This window comes from Kogia breviceps, chromosome 12 (assembly GCF_026419965.1).
Source record: "Kogia breviceps isolate mKogBre1 chromosome 12, mKogBre1 haplotype 1, whole genome shotgun sequence".
NCBI classification, from domain to species: Eukaryota; Metazoa; Chordata; class Mammalia; order Artiodactyla; family Physeteridae; genus Kogia; species Kogia breviceps.
The window spans coordinates 4,539,369-4,563,553 of NC_081321.1; the positions used below are offsets into that span (position 1 = coordinate 4,539,369).

The window sequence follows — 24,185 nt, forward strand, 5'->3', positions numbered from 1 at the left end:
AAGAGAAAGCCAGGGTGGCCATACGAATGGCAGCCAAAGAAAACCCAAGAAAAAGAGAGTTTTGGAGATAACAATCATTCTTCAATTACTAGGGAATAATTCATGAGGAATATAAAATAACTCTGAGCTGAATTACACCTAGCAATTCCCATTCAAAATATAATGCAACCATTGCCAGAATTTTAAGGAGGGATGGGCAAATACATTTAGAGTGGGAGGTTTTAACATCTTTCTGAAAACTAATAGATCAAACAGGTAAAAAAAATAATAGGGTATGACTTACTTCACTCTGCATGACAGACTCCAGGTCCATCCACCTCACTGCAAATAACTCAATTTCATTTCTTTTTATGGCTGAGTAATATTCCATTGTATATATGCGCCACATCTTCTTTATCCATTCATCCGATGATGGACACTTAGGTTGCTTCCATCTCCTGGCTATTGTAAATAGAGCTGCAATGAACATTTTGGTACATGACTCTTTTTGAATTATGGTTTTCTCAGGGTATATGCCCAGTAGTGGGATTGCTGGGTTTTATGGTAGTTCTATTTTTAGTTTTTTGAGGAACCTCCATACTGTTCTCCATAGTGGCTGTATCAATTTACATTCCCAACAACAGTGCAAGAGGGTTCCCTTTTCTCCACACTCTCTCTAGCATTTATTGCTTGTATATTTTTTGATGATGGCCATTCTGACTGGTGTGAGGTGATACCTCATTGTAGTTTTGAGTTGCATTTCTCTAATAATTAATGATGTTGAGCATTCTTTCATGTGTTTGTTGGCTATCTGTATATCTTCTTTGGAGAAATGTCTATTTAAAAGACACTGCATAGAGAAAGCAATCTTGAGAAAGAAAAACGGAGCTAGAGGAATCAGGCTCCTGGACTTCAGACTATACTGCACAACTACAGTAATCAAGACTGTATGGTACTGGCACAAAAACAGAAATATAAATCAATGGAACAGGATAGAAAGCCCAGAGATAAACCCACGCACATATGGTCACCTTATTTTGATAAAGGAGGCAAGAGTATACAATGGAGAAAAGACAGCCTCTTCAATAAGTGGTGCTAGGAAAACTGGACAGTTCCATGTGAAAGAATGAAAGTAGAACACTCCCCGACACCATATACAAAAATAAACTCAAAATGGATTAAAGACCTAAGTGTAAGGCCAGACACTATAAAACTCTTAGAGGAAAACATAGGACACTCTATGACATAAATCACAACAAGATCCTTTTTGACCCACCTTCTAGAGAAATGGAAATAAAAACAAAAATAAACAAATGGGACCAAATGAAACTTAAAAGCTTTTGCACAGCAAAGGAAACCATAAACAAGACCAAAAGACAACCCTCAGAATGGGAGAAAATATTTGCCAATGAAGCAACTGACAAAGGATTAATCTCCAAAATTTACAAGCAGCTCATGCAGCTCAATATCAAAAAAACGAACAACGCAATCCAAAAATGGGCAAAAGACCTAAGTAGACATGTCTCCAAAGAAGATATACAGATTGCCAACAAACACATCTAAGAGTGCTCTGCTCATTGTTAAACCTCCATCATTCTCCAGCTTCTGCGCTAAAGCACAGTACCAACTGGGGAGACGAGAGTTTTGGGAGGAGAAACATCTCATCTTTATTCTCATAATTGGCAGCGATAGGAGAAGGAAGAGAAGAAGTAAAGGAGGAAAATGCTTGAATAAAGCAGACAGAGTTTCCTTTAGTCCAATAGGAACAAAACTCTCTCTCCAACTTGAAAATGAAGCTTCAATAAAGTGAGGTTTCAACAGAGCATATTTGAGCCCCACTTGTTGTGATGGAAGATCTGATAAAGAATATTGCAGGAAACCCAGGAGAAGGAAAGGCTTTCCTCAAAACACATTCTCCCATGATCTGTATGGGAGAGGATGCTGCTCTGCTCTCTTGCAATATACAAGGCGCTTTATCAACGGGCAAAAGAATTCTTAATGTGGATCAATGATTTGCAAAATATCTTTTCCTTTGTGTATCATCCCATGCTACTTCACAAGTAATTAGAGATACGTTATAATTTTTCTCCTCTTCCAAAAGAAAATTTTAAAATGTGTGTATAACAAAGACAAAAGAATACACGGTTTGTATCTCAAGGCAAAAGCTCTGTTTTTCAACAAGATATGTCCCTCTTCCTAATTTGTAGTTATACTTCAAGTGCCTTAAGAAAACCTCAATGAAAAGACTGGGGCTGAGATTATGACAAGACTTTTGTTGATCAAATGCACATCATCATAACTCTGGGACTGAAATGCTACCAGGTCCCCCTTGGCCCTTGTTTATAGAACAAAAAAACACAGCCCTTTCTCCCTGGTTCAGCTCTGGGAAAGCTACCCAGGGCACACATAGAGAACTTGCCCTTCCTCTGTTTTCCAAGTGTCTGGGGAAATTTATTCATTCATACAGTAAAAATTAATGAGTACCACCTTTCATGTACCAAGCGCTCGGTAAAAGTTTAAGAATATGAAGATCAAAAGGAATGGAAAGTGTGTGTGTGTGTGTGTGTTTGTGTATGTGAAAATGTGTACACATGTGTATGAAGGTAGGTAGCTGGGATGGAGAAGCAAACAAATAATTACAATATAAGGTGAGAACTGTTAAAATAGAGGAGGGAACAGGTAGCTTGAAGAACATATAAGATGGACAGTGAACCCAGATTAAGAATCTGGTCCGGGAGGTTTCTTGGAGAAGGTGGTCAATGAACAGCCAGCCAGGACAGACTAGGGAAAAAAATAGTACATGCAGCGAATGGGCTTTGCATTCTGCACACACACTCCGGAGGGGAAATGAAAAATCTGCTATATTCAGGGAATAAATAGAGAAGTATAGTTAAAATGTGTGAGCAGGGAATGTACACCGTATCATATCCTGATTTACTCACTTAAAATTATATATTGAGCAACGAATAAAGTCATTAAATATTCTCCATAAACACGACTTTTAGTGACTGTATAGAATATGCACAGAGGGTACAAACTATTTAATCATGTTAGGTATTTCAGTTGTTTGTAATTTTTATTGTTACAAGTGATGCTGCAATGAGCATCTTTGCACTGCATCGAAGTGTCCACACATCTTAAAGACTTCTGGTGCATCCTGAATTAATTCCTTCCACAGAGGCTGACTTCTCCTCCAATTACATGTGGAAAGGCCTATTTGATCACATTTCCCTCTAGAGTTTCTGTTATTATTTTTAAAATATTTTCAAATTAGAAGGCTAAAAATGTTATCTCTTTGCTGTTTTAATGCTGCTTCAACATCTTACATTTTTAAAGATAATACATGCGATCCTTGAATATAGTCTTTGGTAAAAAAGTAAAAATTCACAAATCCTGCCAATATCACTTACTCACCTCTAGTGTCTAATGGGCTCCACCTGTCCCCCGGGCCCTGGACACTGGCCCTGCTTCCCAGCTAGGGGGACCCCAGTGATGGCACCCATGCTCCTGCAGCCACTGCAGTCACTCCATCCTCTGACACCGTGGTCTCCTTCTCTTCCTCAAAGCCTCCACTTCACTTACCTAAGCGAGAGCCACAACAGCTCCAGCTCTGAGGTCTGACCAGCCAAACTCACAGAGATTCTGCTTCCCTGGCACCTGCCTGGAAAAGCTAGGTAATCCAACCAGAAGGTCTGGGAAGTTAACGCCCCATGGGAGAGCAGCCGTAGCCAGTACACACTTGCCCTTGCTTCCCCCAACACAGACAGTGGGTCAAAGGGCTTCTCTGGAGATGTTCTGCTTTATTGTGAAACCAGATGGTGTGTGTGTGTGTGTGTGTGTGTGTGTGTGTGTGTGTGTGTGTGTGTGTGTGTGTGGCTTTGGCCTGCTTGGTAACACACCCCATTGTATGTGCTCTGCATCCTTCTCTCCTCCCTCTCCTCTTCTTCCTTCACTTTCTCTTTCCTTGACTTGCAACCTACTGTTAAACTTTAGCATGTAAACTTGCCTCAGCCTCTGTTTTCTGGGGAACCCAGGCTGCACAAGTACATGAAGTAAAAAGTGAGAGTCTCCCCTCCTTCCCCACCGCTTCCATCCCACCACTCTGCTCAGAGACAAGCACTGTGAACCAGCTGGTGTGTAGCCCCTTTGCCCTTTTACTATGTATGCATTTATTGTATATATTTACATAAAAGTACATAGTTTCAAAAAATTCACTTGGGGTCATGCTCCATCTTACTTTTTTACCTTCCTTTGTCTTGGCGATCTTTCCATGTTGGTAGAGGTGGACAATCTCATACTTGTTCACAGCTACATAATTTTCCTTTCTATTAAAAAATATTTTAGGGAGTATGGTTGATTTACAGTATTATGTTAGTTTCAGGTGTACAAAGTGATTCAGTTTTATATATATATATATATATATATATCAGAAAAGAATCTGAAAAAAATACATGTGTGTGTGTATGTATATTCTTTTTCAGATTCTTTTCCATTATAGGTTATTACAAGGTACTGAATATTGTTCCCTGTGCTTATACAGTAGGTCTTTTTATTTTTTATTTATTTTTTTTTATTTTTTTTGATGGTTGCAAGGCAAGTTTAATAACAAAGCATAGCCATATATATACCCCTAAAGCAGGGAATTTGCTTAGTCATGCCTTATCGGCATCAGCTGGTTGATTGGCTTCTCGGCTTAGTCACGCCTTATCGGCATCAGCTGGTTGATTGGCTTCTCGGCTTAGTCACGCCTTATCGGCATCAGCTGGTTGATTGGCTTCTCGGCTTCTCCCTCAAAGGCGCCAATTTCCCCTCCAGGGTTGCTTTTCGTAGCTTTAGGGAACAACCAGGGACTCCCAGTAACTGAGCAGGTCCCTGGAGCGATTTGGCCAAAGGCCATCTCCTTTTTTACGTTCATACCATAAAGTCCAGGATGCATACCAAGGAGAGTACAATCGGGCCCTGAGGCTTATGAGGGTCTTAGTGGCGCCTTCCTCAGAGGGCAATGCTCGCCACATTTCCCCCTCTTTTATTTTTTAAAGCTTGATAATGCAATTTCAACCCATACACCTCCTGACGAAGAGCAGCGAGACGAGACGAGCAGCGAGACGAGACGGCCAACAACAAAGCGTAATAAACAAGGTAAGGCAATTAACATCAACAATACACATGACCCCAAGGTAATCAATCCTGTGAGTCCATTTTGAAACCCATGCATTGGGTTTAACCATTGAAGCTGATCCAAGAGTCCTTGAATTAATTGTTGGGGCCCGTCTTCTTGTAGATGAGCTTCTTGAATTGCTTGTATTTCCGCATTAAGTTTTTGTATGTCCAAACTAATGTGTCCATCAGTCCATACACTTAAAAAGTGCATTTTTACTTTGTTCCAATCCCAGTCAGTTTCATTATAAGCGTGTTGAGTCACACAAATCCAAGTATATTTAGCATGGCAAATCAAACGCATTTTCAATTTTAAAGCCATAATTTGGTCTCCTAAACCTATGAGAGCATTTTTTAACTCATCAACCTCAGTTTTTAGTTGAGTATCAATATGACTTTGTAGTGCTAATGCAATACTGGTATTTTTAGACAATTGATTAACATAATGTGCTTGTTGTACAGTTTTACTTAATGCTAAACCGGCGGTAGCGGCTGTGGCTGTTAAAGTGGCTAAGGCTAATATGCTACATATTAATATTCCAATGAATCGTTTAGGTCTTTTTAAAGCTTCAGATAATTCTAGACAAGCTTGCATGCTAGTACTATGATACCATGGTTCAGAAATATTTACAGGCAGCATTACATAGGAAGGTTGTTTTAACATCATAATAGAAAAAGTTCCTTTCATAGGCAGAATGCAAGTACTAAAAATACAATTCTGACAAGTTATATTATATCCTAAGGAACCAGAAGTAAACTCAATCTGTAAATCTCCTATTAGCAAGGCATATGAGGGTGTAACACAAGTAATAACCGGTTGATAAGAATAAGACAATGCAAACTTCCCCAAATCCCAATGCTTATAAAAAACCAAACTATTACTAGTAACAGAAACTGAAGAAATTAAAATGGTACCATTATTATAATTTAAGGTGCACCAGATTTGAGAATTCAAAATCAGATTGGGGAAAATCAAAAGGGAAAAAGGAGGGAAACTTCAAGCTTGTAACAGCTTTAACTACCTTTAAACTATGGCCGGCCAGTAAAGTCCCTTGTCCTCCTACATATACTTCAACACAAAAATAGTATCTTTGACTTTGCAGCTTCTATTAGAGCTCCACTTTCAGCTTTATGATTAGACCCATCTTTGTTGCTGTAATTACCAGTCTCATTTTTTCCATTTTTGTTATTGTTGCCCTGTGAAATCATTTTTTCTAGAACAGCAAGAAGATGTAAAGCTTTCTCAGCTTGGTAGGTTAATATATACAGGTGTACGAGCAAAAAACACACTGCTTGGGCAAATTTTTCTTCAAAAGGTTCTATGAACTGATAAAGTTTTTCACCAACGGATATGGCTTCTGTATACTGTCGGACATGATACAGGATGACTGCTTGATTGTAATACAACATACTGTTTTCAAGATCATCTAGTCCATCCATTTCTTCAACAGCCGAGTGCACCTGATTCTTCAGTTGGTTAAGTGTCTGTCTTAAACTATCTGTTGTTGTCTGGTTACTTTTGAAAAACTCAGCTACTGCCGTATTCAAAATTATTTTATAATCGTCTTTGTTTATATCTTGTAGGCAGGCAAGATGTTGCAGACAGACATCATAATTTCCAGCTGTAAAAGCCTGGAAAGCACTGGTGGACAACTCCTTCTGTTGATCAGTGATTTCTGGTCGCTTCTTGGATACTTCTTGTCCCATATTTTTTTACTTCTGACTATTGCCCTGAGTTACTATGAGGCCACACTTTCACTCTTAACTCCGGGGATTCACCTACCGAGATTCAGATGTCCCTCTCGTTCGGTCCCTGTTCAGGCGCCACTTGCCGCCAGCCGCGGCGGGTCCTCAAAGTGCAGCAACAATCGATGAGAGGGGGTAGGGAACTGATCGTACCAAGGTATGGGATCAGAAGGGCACAAGCAACTGATGGTTGCAAGGCCAGTAGGTCTTTTTAAAAAATCTATTTTATATATAGTAGTGTGATAATCTCTAGGTTCATCCATGTTGCTGTAAATGGCATTATTTCATTACTTTTTATGGCTGAGTAGTATTCCACTGTATATATGTACCATGTCTTCTTTATGCATTCATCAGTCAATGGACATTTAGGTTGCTTCCATGGCTTGGCTATCGTGAATAGTGCTGCTGTGAACTTAGGGGTGCATGTGTCTTTTCGAAATAGAGTTTTTGTCTTTTACAGGTATACGCCCAGGAGTGGGATTGCTGGATCATATGGTAACTCTATTTTTAGTTCAACTGCATAATTTTCAATACCATGGTTTAGCCCTTCTCCTACTAGTTCTTGTACATTTTTTGCCATTACATATAGTTGGACATCTTTATGCATAGGTACAGTAATTTCTCTAGAATGATGACAAAAGTAAAATTACTTCTTAGCAGCATATGCATGTTTTAGATTTTAATGGACACTGACAGGTTATTCTTCAAAAAAAAAAGCTTGTCAAATTTAACATCCTGCAGTTGTATGTAGGAATATCTACTTCTCTGTATGCTCACCAACACTAAATATTTTAAACACTTACAATTTTTCTCTAGTCAGATGGGGAAAAACATTTTAATATTTTAATATTCATTTTCCTGATTATTGGTCAGTTTGGGCCTCTGTCCCTAAGGTTATTGGTCATTTGATTTCTTTTTTGGTGAATTGCCTTATCATATTTTTTGTACATTTAAACTGGGTTATTTGTATCTTTTGTGAGTTTTGGGTTCTTTAATATTAGTACTTTGTCTATTATGTGTGCTGTAAACATTTCTGACCAGATTGTTGCATGCTTTTTTTTTTTTAGCCTTTTTTAATTTTAATTTTTTAATTCTTTTTTAAACATCTTTATTGGAGTATAACTGTTTTACAATGGTGTGTTAGTCTTTCCTTTACAACAAAGTGAATCAGTTACACATATACATATGTTCCCATATCTCTTCCCTCTTGCGTCACCCTCTCTCCCACCCTCCCTATCCCACCCCTCCAGGCGGTCACAAAGCACAGAGCTGATCTCCCTGTGCTATGCGGCAGCTTCCCACCAGCTCTCTAATTTACATTTGGTAGTGTATATATGTCCCTGCCACTCTCTCTGTTGCATGCTTTTTTATCTTTCTTTATAACGAATTTTTTGCCTACAGAGGCTCATATACTTAATCTTTTCTCTTATGACTCCTGGGTTTTGGGTATGCTTGGGAAGACGCTCCTACCACAAGATTATAAAAAATGGCCATTCATAGTTTCTCTAAGAACTTTATAGTTGGGTTTTTAAATATTTAACTCTTTAATCATTTTGTTTATGATGTAACATCATTTTTTTTGTGTGTGTAGTCCATCCTTTCCCTACTGACTTGAAATTCCACCATTATCACTCACAGGAGTATTTTCCTTAGCAGGAAAGGATGACTTAAATTAAATCCCTTGCCGAGGGGAATCAAAATTGCAGAGAAAATAATGGGGAAAATAGTGGGCCTAGGAGCTTATCTTGACAGTTGAGACTAATAATTATGAAGATGCATTTATTAGATCTTCTGTTTATAATATTCAAGTTATAATTATTACTACTATGCACCTGCTCTGAGAATAAATTAGGAGTAGACCAAGTGTTCATATTTTGTGTGTGTGTTTGGTATTTATTGATAGTTTCTCCCTAAAATTGATTGATAGCTCAATATGCCACCCTCCACTTTATATGTGACTTTCTCAGAAGGATCATAAAAGACATACTTTTTACAAAAATAATAAAAAGTTTTACTAATTTCCCCAAGAGCCCCTCTTAAGCTTTTGACAATTATATCTTTCTGCTTTTGATTACTATCGTCAGCATCCTTGTAGAGTTTAGATTTTCTGTTGTTAGCTGGTCTCTCACTGCAGTTATCAAGGATCGATGCAGATTACTACAAGTCGGGTCTCCTTACTTGTGGTTAACCCCAGGCTTTACTTTGTAATCTTCGCATAGCAGCAGGATCTCGGGATCTTTCCACTCCTCCCCCTTCCCCAGTGTACCCACGTCTCACCTCAGGTCACTTTCACCTCCAAACTGCCACTTGGAAGAGCCCTTGTCCACCAATACTTCTGCCTCACCTCACATTCTACATGAATGTTTCCCTCTAGCAAACTGGAAGGGTGGACATTGGACTCCGCAATTCCTTTGATCCCAGTAGCAGGTTCTGAATAGATACTTGATTGATTCTTTTAAATCGCAATACTCAGCAACTCCCTGGCATGCAGAGAGTGTCTCTCCCAACTCTGGCATAATCACCTTTAATCAAATTCACTATTAAATTTAATCCTGACTCTACCACTCATAAGTGATAAGCATTTCACAGCTTACTTAACTCTTCTGAACTCGAGTTTACTCCTCTGCAAAGTAGAGATGACAACACCTAAAAATTAAACTAGATAAAACACATGCCTGGTGCCTGAAAATGTCTCAGTACCTCTTCTTTCCCTTCTGATCTCATTTCCTGACTTTTCCTCTTTTTTCTTTTGGGGATCTGGTCCAGTGCATGTGAAAGAATTTTGTAAATATAAATCCTGCAGCAATGTTACTGCTCCTATTATGTGATATTTATGGTATAACTTCTCCCTTTAACAGATATTTTCTAATGTAGTATTACATAGGACAAGGGCCAAGCTCCCCGAGCCTTAGTTTGCCTGTCTTTAAAATGGGAATAGAAATACATATTGAATGCTATCAATGTTCGGTGAAGTCACAGTTGTTAAGTATCTGACAGAGTCCTTGATGCATAATAGGTGCTCACTAAACGGTCGCTATTTTATTGCTTTATAGTCATTCATATAGCGGCGTGTGCACTTCACTAGTTGCTCTCCCTGCTTCCTGGTTACCCATACTCCCTCCCCTCCTCGTTCCAGTCAAAAAAGCGAGCAGGAAAGAGGAAACCCAGGATATTGGGCTGCACTGAAGGTCATTTGGGGACCTCATACTGAGTCATAATGTACGGGATGAGAAAAATAGGCACCGTTTTCTGGATCCGGCACACAAAGCAGGCAGTTGGTTTACGTAAGCATCCATTGACTAGTGGGACTCTGGCGTTCCCAGGCTCCACGTCCTTTCCCCAACCCGACAAACATCAAACCAACAACAAACTATTGTTCTGTGCCTGCTCCTATTCTCTGGGGCTTGTAGCTAAGCTCTTCATTTCCTGCCAGTGGGATGCTGGAACATTCACGATCGTCTCCGACTGTATATGTAAACCAGGCAGTTTTTTTTTTAAATTATCATTCTCATCTTACAATGAGTCCAGCAGATCCTGTTACCAGCGACTGGAGAAGGCTCAGCATTCCAAGACTCAGACGCCAGTCAGGGTCCCAGCGGTTGGGACACATCTGCCCAGAGCCCTGCCAGATGCTTCCTCCAGCAGCTCTGTCTCACCATCTCTATTTGTGAGTGACTATGAAGCTGCGAGTCCAAAGCCTGAGCAGAACAGGGGAGGGAGGGACACACACCAATCTTCGGCTTAGAGATGTTTGCTCCCCTCCCCCAGTGCTTTGCCGACACCTTGCACAGCAACTGGGCGGGGCTTCAGGGGATAAACACAGCACTGGGATTCACCTGCCCACCAGTTAGGATCAACAGCCATGTGCCACGATGAACGCATGGGACTTGTGAGGTGATACAGAGGAAGGAGACCCATTTACAAGAAGATACAGTTACTAACCCAGCAAATTACTACTACTGCACTTTGGAACTGGCTCCTGTGTAGCGTAATCTCTAGGCTGTCTTTACTTTGCTGCTGGAGGAATCCTCCAAAAGCATCTCCTTGTGATTTGAGCACTTCCGTACTCAGGTATCTTCAATGGTTCTGTGGGTCTCCTCAGATGATGTCTAAACTCTGAAACCCAGAATTCAACAGTGTTGCAAGTCCCCATATCTGCACTGGTCTTGGATGACCCGTCCGCACGCACCCTTACACTCCAGCCAAACTAAGCCACATGCCACTCGGGGCCTCAAGCTACCCCCCCCTTCTCCATGTCCAGCCATTTGCTTGTGATATCCCTTCCCCAAAGGGAAAGATGTCTTTCCATCCCCTCCTGTCCTCCTACATGTCTCACCCATCTCTCGTTATCCTGCTCAGATACCACCTATTCCAAGGCAGCAACCCTGAGTTCCGCAATCAGAATTTCTCTCTTCCTCCTCTAAGTTTCCATGGCACCTTTCATGGCTTCGTATTGGCGTTTTCTCCCCACCTGTACGGTAAGTCTTAGACAGCACAGTTTTATATCCTATCTAGCACCTAGAGGAGTGATTGACAGTCAATAGCAACACCATAAATATTAAACCAATGAATGTGGCCTGTCCTCTGTGCTTTTCCATCGGTTTCAACATTCATGATCTGATACGTAAATCAGGCAGTTTTTACCATGCCCCCTTTACACTGGGGTAGACTGAGACTCACAGTTTCAGTGACTTGCTTAAGGCTACGCAGACTGATAGTAATGGAGTTAAGAAAGCAACCCGAAAGAACTCCTCATCTGTGTTCTTTTAATCAGCATCCAAATGAAAACTGTGCCACCTGTAACGAAAAGTGACAGAGCTCTGCTGGGGGATAGAATGGCCTGAACTGGTAGGAGAGCCAGGGAGGGAGAAGGTTCACGGAGAAGGCTGCTTTTGAGCAGCGTTGTAAAAGAATGGAGGGGAGGGATGAACAGGAAGGAGGGGAGTGGGCGTTCCAGGCAGGAGATCGTGACCAGGGTGGACCTGAGGATACCGTGGCGCACAGGCGGAAAGTCGTGGTCCCCTCTGTATCCTCACGGCCCAGCCCCGTGCCTGGCTCAGAGGAGGTACTCAATATATGGTAACTGGAGAAAATTGGGGAGGGAGGGAAAAGAAAAAGGAGGAAAGTTTGGAGCAGGAGCACTGCATCTAGCTTAATGAGAAAGCTCAGCGATTGCCAGCCCAGTGCTGGAGACATACCAGGTTTGTCATTGAGACTTCGTTGCATTGAAAGGTTGTCACTCTCTGGCAGAGAGGGAGGCATGGGCTCCGTTCAGCACTGAGCAGGGGACAGAGTCACCCAAGACCACTATTGTTATTGGTCTCATCTTGATCCCCTAGTATGATCATCAGTGGTAAATGTCGCCTGGATTTTGTCAGGTAAGAGTCCCAGAGGGGGAGCCTAATAGAAGTCCACTTTGCCTGCTTTGGAGCCATTGGCCCTAGCCCGTTTCCCTAAAGATCTTGATGGCCTGGGGCCTGAAAAAACTTAATTTTGGTGTCAGAAGAAAAGCACAGAACAGAAGGCAAGAGACATAGGTTCTTGTTCCAACTGCAACCACCGAGACCATGGCCTTGGACACGTCACATCGTCAGCATGTCCCTCGGCCTTAGTTTCCCAAGCTGTCAGTAGGGATAATGGTACTTACCTTACATCACGGCTCGCGAGGCTCAAAGGAGAGAAGAGATTTGAAGGACTTCCAAAGTATGAAGTGACACGTGATGTTGGATCTTTGTCTCAGAAAAGAATTGTTGGAATGCCTGTTCACCAAGTGTTGCATCTTGAAAGCATCATTGGAGCCTGAAGGAAATTGGGATTTTGCCCTGTGATCTGAGGAGTAAACCACAGCCCCATGGGAGGGGCCGGGTCCCCAACACACCCAGTAAATGTGTGACACCATGGAAAACACCCACAAACCTGCAAGAGCCCACTAGTGACACACTACCTGGGCACCACCCACTGAGATCACTGGTCCAGCCCTGCAGGTTGACCTGGTCTGACCTACCTGTTTATCTTTTTTCTGTTTGTTCCTTATAAAATCACCAAGGCTCAGATAACTCAGCCTTTTGTCTTTTTACTTCGATCAAACTGGAGTGTGACATACATTTAACCTAAAGAGTCCCTACAGTAACCAACAGCAGAGTAAATAACCTCCGTGTGTGCCTGCTCTTTGCTTTCCTCTCCTCCTTCATGCCAGCTTCCCAATACAATGCAACCCCCCAAATTGCTTATTTGCACCTGCTTTTCCATTAATAATCAGTAATATTATTATACCGCCTACCCTAGCGGCTCTCCGTCCCTCAGGAACACCGTGGCCAGAAGGCACCGCAGCCTGTGAAATTCTTACTCGGCGGTTATTCGGAAGCTCTTGGAAGCAGCTTGCTCAGATGGCTGACACAGTGAGAATGGGAAATACCTGCTCCCAGGGGGACCGGCCAAACACCTCAGTTGGTGTTATTGTTGCCACATCCAGGAATCAGGTGTCTGGAAAAAATATGCTGACAGGATCCGACTGGGGAAGCTGTGATGCCATCTGGGGTCAGGAAGACGTATTTGTCCAGATGCCAACGGTGGAGGCTGAGGCAGTGTGGTGCTCGGCTGGCCCGGAGGCTGGAATAACCCAGGAGGGGGCGGGGAAGCAAGGAGAGAGCTGCCCAGAATGCCATCGGGGAGAACTGGGGACTCTGGTGCAGACGAGGAGGATAGGAGACTTGAACCTTCTGCACTGGACATTTTAGAAAATGCTTTGTTTTGGGAATGTTCAAACATACACAAAAGTAGAGAAGGATAGTGTAACGAATATCCCCATGTACCTTCACCAAGTATCGACTCAAGCCAATCTTGTTTCGTACGTACTTCTACTCACTCTTGTCTCCTGACCCCCAACTCCACCGGGTTTTATTGAAGCAAATCCTAGATGTCACATCACTGCATCCATAGACACTTCGTATGTATCTCAAGAAAAAGAGAACTCCTTAAAAACATAATTATAGTACAATTATTATACCTAAAAATACACAGTCCTTCAAATTTCCCCAGTTGTTCCCTAGTAGTCCTGGATGTTTTCGTCAATCTGAGACAGAGTTAAAGAAAATAATTAAAAAGAGGGAAGAGAAAGAAGAGAAAAGTAGTAAGGGAAAGAAAGAGGGAGAAAAGGAATCAACATATATTCACTGAATGTCTATGATATACCAGACTTCGTGTTGAGTTCTAAGTCACTGTAACCTCATTTTTGACATTTATACACTAATATGTATAAAATGGATCACTAATAAGAACCTGCTGTATAAAAAAATAAGTAAAATAAAATTCAAAACAAAAAATTCAACCATTGAATCATACAAAAAAAAAAAAAAAAAAAAAGATGAGAAAATCAGGGTACAGAGAGGTTAAGCCATTGGCCCAAAGCCAGTCCTCTAGTAAGTCTTGAAGACATAATTCGAATGCAGGTTTGAGTGGTTCCAAAACCTGTCTCTTTCTTCTATACTGCCCTGCCTCTTAAATAACCTAATTATCTACTCGGGAATCTTGGAAAGAAGGAAAACAAAGGAGATGGAGGGGACTAAAATTCTCTGGTCATCACAAGTCTTGAAGGGTAGTCGATTTGGAGCCAGATTTTTCCGGATCTGAGTCTCAGCTCTGCAGCTGAGTAACTGAAAAAACTTATCTTCCCCGAATCTTGCTTTCTTCATCAGTAAAATGAGAAGTGGCAAGGATCAAACACTTACTAGTTGCGGTTAACGTTATTCTATCTGAAGAATGGGTATGGAAGAGAGAAGGCAGGACGTGGTCAGTATGTACTCCATTCTTCTGCAGACCGGTGTTTTCCAGGCACTTATCAAGAGGATGGACAAAGAATCAAAGGGAGCAAGTCTGGTTCTGAGGAAGCGGGTGGTGGGGGTCAGTGCGGGAAGTAGAGGGGAGGTGGAGGGAAGAAGGAAACAAGGAGGTCCTGGGTCAGTGTCCATCCCTTTCTAAACACGAGAGCAAAGGTGAGAAATGACGATGAACGTGGCGTGGGAGTGTGAGAGTGGGGAAACCTACCTGAGTGAAGTGGCTGGTGGAGCTGAACAGCAGACGTGGGGAAGAAGATTGGATGGATGGAACCTCAAAAACATGAAAGACAATGAAGAGATATTCTTTTTTTTGGCCATGCCACGCAGCTTGCAGGATCTTAATTCCCCCACCAGGGATTGAACCCGTGTCCCTGCAGTGGAATCTTAACCACCAGATTCCAGGGAATTCCCAATGAAGAGATATCCTTCATTAAGAAAAAGACATGCTTAGAATATCTCCAGGAACATTCATCTGTGACTGTGGCCTGCCAGACAGATTAGTTAAAAGAGACATGGAAGGTAGAGACACCTCTACAGTAGATGTTACCAACCCTAGCTAGAGAAGGTTTCAAGGTCTTGGGGTGAATGCAGATTTTATGGGTTCATGCAAAGTCTCTCAAACCCAAAGGTTTTTGAAGACTACTTAGAACACTGAAAACTTCTAACATGCTGGTAAAGTCTACTGGTCTCCAGAGAAAGGTTCTGTTCCGGGTGTCCAAAAACACTTTAACCAACCACGACCTTTTTGCAGAGAGAACTCATTGATCGAAGCCAAAATCCTTCCCACCAACTGCTGCAGACCAAGCCGTGATGGATGAAGAAGATGCTGCCAAAAGGAAATGCCAGGAAAAAGATACAAAATAGACACTATGCTATTATAATAAACTCAGAGACCCAAGGAGCTCAGAGAATCTCGGAATGTAGGCTGATTTTGGCCACTTGTTCAAATCGGCACTTATTTTAAGACTATTTAAAATGCCATTTGGTGCAGCAGCCTTAGTGACAATGAAATTTGAGCTGAGGACAATGTCAGGGTTTCCTCCATTGCCCATAGCTATTAAAAACTATCTCACGGCCTCTTAGGAATATTTCCTTTTGACCCAAATTGAGGTTCAGCCATTGGTTTTTAAAGAGTTAGATTACTATAATTGTTATGTTAAAAGGAAACTCCAAGGGCATCTTACCCATTCCCGTTCTTTCTGCAGGAGAATATGATTTTATTATAGATACAGAGAGAATCAAGGAATCATGGGGAAACTTAAATACTGTGACGGAGATTCCACCAAATGTTTGTATTTCCTGGTTTAACAATACCCACTTCCATGAAATTCTTCCATCTATCTTCCTTGCATTCCTTTGTTGTAACTTAAATCAATGTCTTAGATTTGCAAGCACATTTAATAAGCTTTACATAAGCAGGTTACAAACATTTAGTCAGAGTACCAGGAAAGAATTGTGATATGATAGGGTCTGTTTATTGGGACATGGTGATTTCACTTTCATCACTAAATAATGGCTTAAGGCCTTGATAGCTTTGGTTCTATTCTACTATCTCTATCAGACTTTGAAGTAGGAGATGCACACATCTAGTTGTATCTATTTTCCTTTCTTCCTTTGTTCCTTCCTTCTTTTCTTCTTTCCTCCCTCCTCTTCCATTGACACCTACTAACCACACAGATATTCTAAGGCCACATTCAAAGTGTCTTCCTTCCTCCACTGAGAGATATCTTCTCTACAGAATTGATTTTCAGGAAAAAAAACCTTTCTAAAGGGACATTTAAGAATTTATTTATTCTGTTCTTTAGGCCGTAGTGAGAAAAGAGATAGTGATTGATTCCAATTCATATGGCATATTAGGTTATTTGAACCAACACTTCCATGAAATACAATTAAAAGTTTAGCTACAACATTAAATAAAATTGTCCTTATAGGTGAAAGTTGCTGACAAGGTAATAATCAACATTAGGAAAAATCTAAGGAAAAGTGAGAAACAGAGAGATAAGCAGAGCTCCAAAGTTGCTTTGAGAGTATTCTCTTTTTAAAAAATTTTTTAAAACATCTTTATTGGAGTATAACTGTTTTACAATGGTGTGTTAGTTTCTGCTTTACAACAAAGTGAATCAGTTATACATATACATATGTTCCCATATCTCTTCCCTCTTGCATCTCCCTCCCTCCCACCCTCCCTATCCCACCCCTCTAGGTGGTCACAAAGCACAGAGCTGATTTCCCTGTGCTATGTGGCTGCTTCCCTCTAGCTATTTTACATTTGGTAGTGTATATATGTCCATGCCACTCTCTCACATCGTCACAGCCTACCCTTCCCCCTCCCCATATCCTCAGGTCCATGCTCTAGTAGGTCTGTGTTTTATTCCCATCCTACCACTAATCTCTTCATGGCATTTTTTTTTTTTTTCTTAGACCTGGAGTCTGTCATACAGAGTGAAGTAAGTCAGAAGGAGAAAAACAAATACCGTATGCTAACACATACATATGGAATCTAAGAAAAGAAGAAATAAGAGAGTATTCTTGAGCCTAGCAAATCTGGGCTTCAGTTTCGGCAGATGTAAATGGTGAAGGGGAAGGAAGTGAGGAACTTAGTCTCACTTCAGGTGTGAAGTATAATAGGAAACCCTTCCTTCTATTAAGCTGAGATCCAAAGGGATAAAGCATCAGAATAAGAGGAATGAGAAGTTTGACCACAAGTCCAACCCAGGGAAAGCTGAACAGAGGCTGAAGGGAAAGAGGCCCAAAGGGAAAGAGGTCCAACAATTATTCCTGGGAGGTTGTGGATACGAGATGCCTTACCAGGGATTTGCAGCTGGGATTGGTATCGTCTAGGTGGTCCAGAGAACCTGAAACAGTGAACTTAGTAGAAGTGGATCTAGAATGGTAGTTCAACACAGATTTTGGAAAAAAACAAACAAAAGTACTTTCTGGATGAAGATACTCTTTATCCTGGACCTCAAAGAATCCCCCACAAATATCTTTTGTAAGGATAGTGAAAAATACATAGTAAAACACAATTAAGGGGAAAAAAGGAGCAAAGTAATATGAATGAGAACCAGCAAAAATGACAAATAGCTGGAACTGACCCGTGAAGATTTTAGATATTGGAATTATTTGACTCAAATTATAAAAGAACTGTGTCTCATTTGGGCTTAAAAATATAAAAGCATTCAATTGTCTGTAAGTGGTTAAAATCATAAAAAGCAACCTAGCAGATTGAAAAGAAAATCCAATATAATTTCTAGAATCAAAAAACATAATAAGTAGAAATAAAACTAAATAGCTGGAATTTACAGCAGATAAGATCCAGATGAAGGGAGAATTTGTAAACCAGAAGATGGATTTAAAGACATTGTTCAAAATGTAACACAGTAAGACAAAAAGGTAGAAATACGGAAGAGAGTGAAGAAATTTGGAGCATAGAGTTCCAAAAAGATCAAAGAGCAAATGAGGCGTAGATAATATATGAAGAGAAAAAGGCTGATGAAGAACACTAGTCCCCATATTCAAAAGACTTAATAACTTACCCAAGATGAAAAATACTCCACACCTGGACCCATCAGAGGGAAACTGCAGAGAACTAAAGACAAAGAGAAAAGTCTGAAAAGAGAGAGAGAAAAAAAAGACACATTACCTTTAAAGGAACAACAGTAAGAGGAACATTGGACTTCCCAACAAAGACAACAGAACCTCCCCAAATAAATAAACCCACACATATATTTACAATTAATGCATAACAGAGTCTCACAGTAGCTCAATGGGGGACAATAAGGTCTTTTCAGTGAGGATTACTTGGACAGTATGATATTCATATGCATAAAAAGGAGAGTAGCTCTCTGCTTCATATCATAAACAAATTCATTACAGATAGAGCAAAGACTTAGATGTAAAAGTTAAACTATAAAACTTTTAGAAGACAATTTAAGATACTTACTTTTTTTTTTTGCCTTGGCTAGGGGAGGTTTTCTTAAATAATTCAGAAGAACTACAGATTGTAAGGAAAATATTCATTAAATTGTTTATTTTAAAATTAAGAACTTCTATTTATAAAAATATGGTATAAAGAAAGTGAAATTAAGCCACAAGCTGGGAAAAGAAATTTGTAACAATAGAACTGGATTGATATCCATCATATATAAAGAAATCTTACAAATCAATATGCATGGGAAAACCGAAAATAAAAATGGGCAAAGAATTTCAGGTATTCACAGAGAGAATGGTCAATATGACAAGACTTTCAATTTCATTAATAATCAGAGAAACAAAAATTAAAATACAATGAGTTGTCCATTCGGATGGCTACTATGAAAACAAAACAAAACAAAATCCAACCAATACAGACAATAATAAGTGCTGGTAAGAATGTGGAGAATTTGGAACTCTTGTGCACCGTTGGTGGGAATGTAAAATGTTGCCGCCACAAAGGAAAATAGTATGCATTTTATTAAAACATTAAAAATAAAATTACCTTATGACCCAGTAATTCCACTTCTGACTATATCCACAGAAGAACTGAATGCAGGATCTCAAAGAGATATTTGAAGACTCACGTTCATAGCAGCATTATTTGCAATAGCCAAAACGTGGAAGCAATCCAAGTGTCCATCAACAGATGAACAGATAAACAAAATGTGGTTTATGCTTAAAACAGAATTTTTTAAAAATTAACATCTTTATTGGAGTAAAATTGCTTTACAATGGTGTGTTAGTTTCTGCTTTATAACAAAGTGAATCAGTTATACATATACATATATCCCCATATCTCTTCCCTCTTGCATCTCCCTCCCTCCCACCCTCCTTATCTCACTCCTCTAGGTGGTCACAAAGCACCAAGCTGATCTCCCTGTGCTATGCGGCTGCTTCCCTCTAGCTATCTATTTTACGTAAAACAGAATTTTATTCATCCTTAAAAAGGAAGGAAATTCTGGCACGTGCTACAGCATGGATAAACCTTGAGGAAATTATGCTAAGTGAAACAAGCCAGACACAAAAAGACAAATGCTGTATGATTCTACTTATATGAAGTACTTAGAGTATTCAAATTCAGAGACAGAAAGTATAGTGGTTGTCAGGGGCTGGGTAGAGGGAAGAATGAGGAGTTATTGGTTAATGGGGACAGGGTTTCAGTTTTGCAAGATGAAGAGTTCTGGAGATAGAGAGTGGTGATGGTTGTACAACGGTGTGAATATATTCAATGCCACTGAGCTGTACATTTAAAAATAAGATGGTAAATTTTTTATGTGCATTTCATCAGAATGACAAAATTTAAAGTTTGGATATTAGCAAGCGGGGGTGGGTATGTGGGGCAGCATACTTAGATACTGCTTGTGGGAGTGCAAGTTGATGCAATAACTTTGGGAAAATAATTTGGCATTGTCTTGTTAAACGAAAGAGCTGATGGCCCAGTTCTTCCATTCCTAGGTAGACCTTAAAGCCACTCTTGCACATAGCACGCTACGACATACCAGCATTATTTATAATAGCAACACAAACAAACAAATGGAATATATACTACATATGCACATATAATGGAATGGAAAAATACATCATTATATATTCGTGAAATGAAGTACTGCACAGCAGTGAAACATGATTGAATTCCAGGAACATAACGTTGACTAAAAAAGGTCAGTGACAAAGCAACACATATTCTGTAAAGAGATCCTATTATATAAAGTCAGAAGCCCATATAATTATATAATACACTGTGTAAAAACAGAAAACAAATGCAGTAAAGCTATACTGAAAAGCTTTTATGTCTCACATTTTATAAATATTAATTAGTCTCTTTTCAATATTTAATAGAGACAGGTTTTTCAACACCAGCCCACAGGTGTATTGGACAATATATTAGGAGGTAATCTACTATGGTACAAGTGGATGTTTATGTAACCCACATCTATGTGGACGTTTGTGTAAATGCAGAGACATAAGGACTTTTCAAAAAGGATTTACGGAGGGAACGCCTTCCAGAAGGATCTACGTAAGAGGGAACTTGAAAATACGAGGGGGAGGAGATAATCCATGGTGAAGGTTCCTGAGAAGGTGAGGGGGCAGAGGATCCAAAGCCCAGGTAAGAGAAGGTACAGATGTGGCTGGGTCCAGCTGTGTGTTGGATGTTAGTAAGGTATGAGGGTTTTCCTCCCATAGGTTCTGTTTCTCTCTGTAAAGTAAAAGACAAGGGTGTCTTCTGAGAGCAAGGGATAGGACAGGATGTCATGTCAGAAATGATTAAAAATGTGGAAGCAAGAGAAGGGAAACTGGGCAAGAGCCTGGGAGGGAGAGACTGGGAAGGCTAGAGGGCGCCAAACAGGAGGGTTCTCAGTGTTCCCCCCTTTGCCAGCTTTATGAGATATAATTGACATGCAACATTGTGTAAGTCCAATGTGTACAATGTGATAATTTGATACGTGTATATATTGCACAATAATTACTGCAATAAGGTTAGTTACCACATCCATCACCTCACAGTTCCTTTTTTTTTGGTTTGTTTTGAGAACTTTTAAGATCTACTCTCTCAGCAGCTTTCAAGTGTCAGTACAGTATTGTCAACTAGAGTCACCATGCTGTACATTACATCCCCAGAGCTTACTCTTCTTATAACTGGAGGTTTTGTACCCTTCACCAACATCTCCCTGTTGGACCACTGCCTCCTTTCCCCTTCCTCCCACCCTGTTAACCATCTCTCTACTCTGCCTCTGTTTCTAGGAGTTTGGTTTTATAGATTCCACGTATAAGTGAGGTCATATTGTATTCATCTTTGTCTGACTTATTTCACTTAGCATAATACCCTCGAAGTTTATCCATGTTGTTGCAAATGGCAAGATTTTATTCTTTTTTATGGCTGAGTAATATTCCATTATATGTATTATACATTCATACATATATATATATATATATAATCTCACATTTTTCTTTATCCACTTATCCATTGATGGACACTTAGATTGTTTCCATGTCTTGGATATTGTAAATAATGTTGCAATAAACATGAGAGTACAGATATCTTTTCAAGACAGTGATTTCATTTCCTTTGGATATATATCCAGAAGTGAGATTGCTGGATCATGTGGTAGTTTTATTTTTAATTTTCTGAGGAAACTCCAGACTGTTTTCCACAGTGGCTGCACCAGTTTACATTCCCACCAACAGTGCACCAGTGTTCCCTTTTACTCACATCCTTGCCAGTCCTTGTTATCTCTCTCTCTCTCTCTCTCTCTCTCTCTCTCTCAGATAATAATCATTCTGACAGGTGTGAGGTGATATTGTGATTTTGATTTTCATTCACCTGATGATTACTGATGTTGAGCATCTTTTCATGAAATTGTTGACCATTTGTAAGTCTTCTTTGGAAAAATGTCTATGTGGGTCCTATGCCCATTTTTAAATTGGATTAGTTATTTATTTTTTGCTATCAAGTTGTATGAGTTCCTTATATATATTGGCTATTAACCGCTTATCAGATACATGATTTGCAAATATTTTCTCCCATCCCATAGGTTGCCTTTTCATTTTATTGACTTTCTTTTGTTGTGCAGAAGCTTTTTAGTTTGATGTAGTCTCACTTGTTTATTCTTGCTTCTGTTGCTTGTGCTTTTGTTGCCATATCCAAAAAATCATTACTGAGACTGATGTCAAGGAGATTTTCCCTATGTTTTCTTCTAGGAGTTTTATGGTTATGTTTAAGTTTTTAATTCATTTTGAATAAATTTTTGTAAGTAGTGTGAGATAGGGATCCAGATTCATTCTTTTGCATATGGTTACCCAGTTTTCCCAGCACCATTTATTGCAGAGACTATCTTTTCCCCATTGAGTGGTCTTAGCTCCTTTGTCAAATATTAGTTGACTGTGTATGTGTGGGTTTATTTCTAGGCTCTTGATTCTGTTGCATTGGCCTATTTGTCTGATTTTATGCCAGTACAATGCCGTTTTAATTACTATTGCTTTGTAATATAGTTTGAAATCAGGATGCCTCCAAGTTTGTCCTTCTTTCTCAAGATTGCTCTGGCTCTTTTGGCTCTTGTATGGTTCCATACAAATTTTAGGATGTTTTTCTATTTCTGTAAAACAACGCTAATGGAATTTTGATAGGGGTTACCATGAATCTTTGCTTTGCTTTGGGTAGCAAATCTTTCCTTTGCTTTGGACATTTTAATAATATGAATTATTCCAATCCATGAATGCAGTCTATCTTTTCATTCATTTGTGTCTTCTTCAATTTCTTTTATCAATGTCTTGGGGTTTTCAGTGTACAGATATTTTACCTCCTTGGTTAAATTTTTTCCTGGGTATTTTATTGCTTTTGATGGTTTTGTGCAAGGGATTGTTTTCTTTATTCCTTTTCAGGTAGTTTGCTGTTAGTGTATAGAAATGCAACTGATTTTTGTATGTTGATTTTGTATCCTGAAACTGTACTGAATTTATTTATTCGTTTTATGTGGTTTTTTTCTTTTTGTGTGTGTGTGTGTGTGTGTGTGTGGAGTCTCTAGGGTTTATATATATATATAAGATCATGTCATCTGCAAACAGAGACCATTTTACTTCTTCGTTTCTGATTTGGATGCCTTTTATTTCTTTTTCTTGACTGACTGCTCTGGCTAGGACTTGCAGGATTATGTTGAATAGGAGTGATGAGAGTGGATGCTGGTAGTCAGTCTTAACTTGCTGCTAGTTCCTGGTCTCTGGGATATTTCTGACATCTGAGATCTGAGAGCACCGTGGGTCAAAGTCTGCAGTGAGGGCTGGAGAGTGACCTCTAAGAGATGTTGGTATTAGTCAGAGGGAGAGTGTTGATGAGGACACTTTTGAGAACCGGGTCAGTCAAATGGGTCATTGCTCTGAGTTGGGGAAGTAGCTGAATGCTGCTCTGAGAATAAAGGCAGGAAGGAGGCTTAACAGCTTAGAAAGAACAAACACATGTGACTCAATTAGTTAATTACTGAAATAGAGTTGCATAATCTATCAGACTGCCAAGAGAAAAGATTTCCTCCTCAGAACAATAGGTAAGGCTGCCCCCAACAGTGCTGAGAAGGTGCTAAGACTCTGGAGAAGTGCTGAGTTCTGTGAATACGACAGTGTGTTCGGTTATTTGCAAAATTACTGTGCCCAATACATAAGCTTCTTTGCAGTGGCTTTGAAGATGGGATTCATTTGTCCAAGCAAAAGTATTTAATCCTGTTGTGCTGCAGTCTATAAAATATTTACACTATTATCCTACATACACACACTGCTTACATCCAGCTGCATCGCTCTCTGATGCACTTTAAATAAGAGATTTGGACTCCTGACAATACCAAGACAACCGTTAGAGGAAAGAATCACAGAATGATTGCAGCTTACAGAGCCCCCGGGACATCAAACAGTCCAGCGTTTTGTCTCCAGGCAGGATAGAATCCAAACCAGCCTGAAAAAGAGGCATGTTTCCTAGGCCTGAAAAATCCGGAAAGATGGAATGACCAA

The 24,185-nt window shown here is 40.0% G+C and overlaps 1 protein-coding gene across 3 annotated transcripts in view; it reads left to right on the top strand.

Moving 5' to 3' along the window:
- Positions 1-24,185, top strand: part of KCNA6 (potassium voltage-gated channel subfamily A member 6) — a 203,132-nt gene that overhangs the window by 57,154 nt on the left and 121,793 nt on the right. For 2 of the 3 annotated variants that reach the window (XM_067008584.1, XM_067008583.1), the window contains exon 3: positions 5,019-5,118. The exons of the other annotated variant lie outside the window; for it this stretch is intronic. The gene's annotated coding sequence lies outside the window, so the exon portion shown is untranslated. The remainder of the gene's footprint in view (positions 1-5,018; positions 5,119-24,185) is intronic. 3 annotated transcript variants of the gene reach the window in all.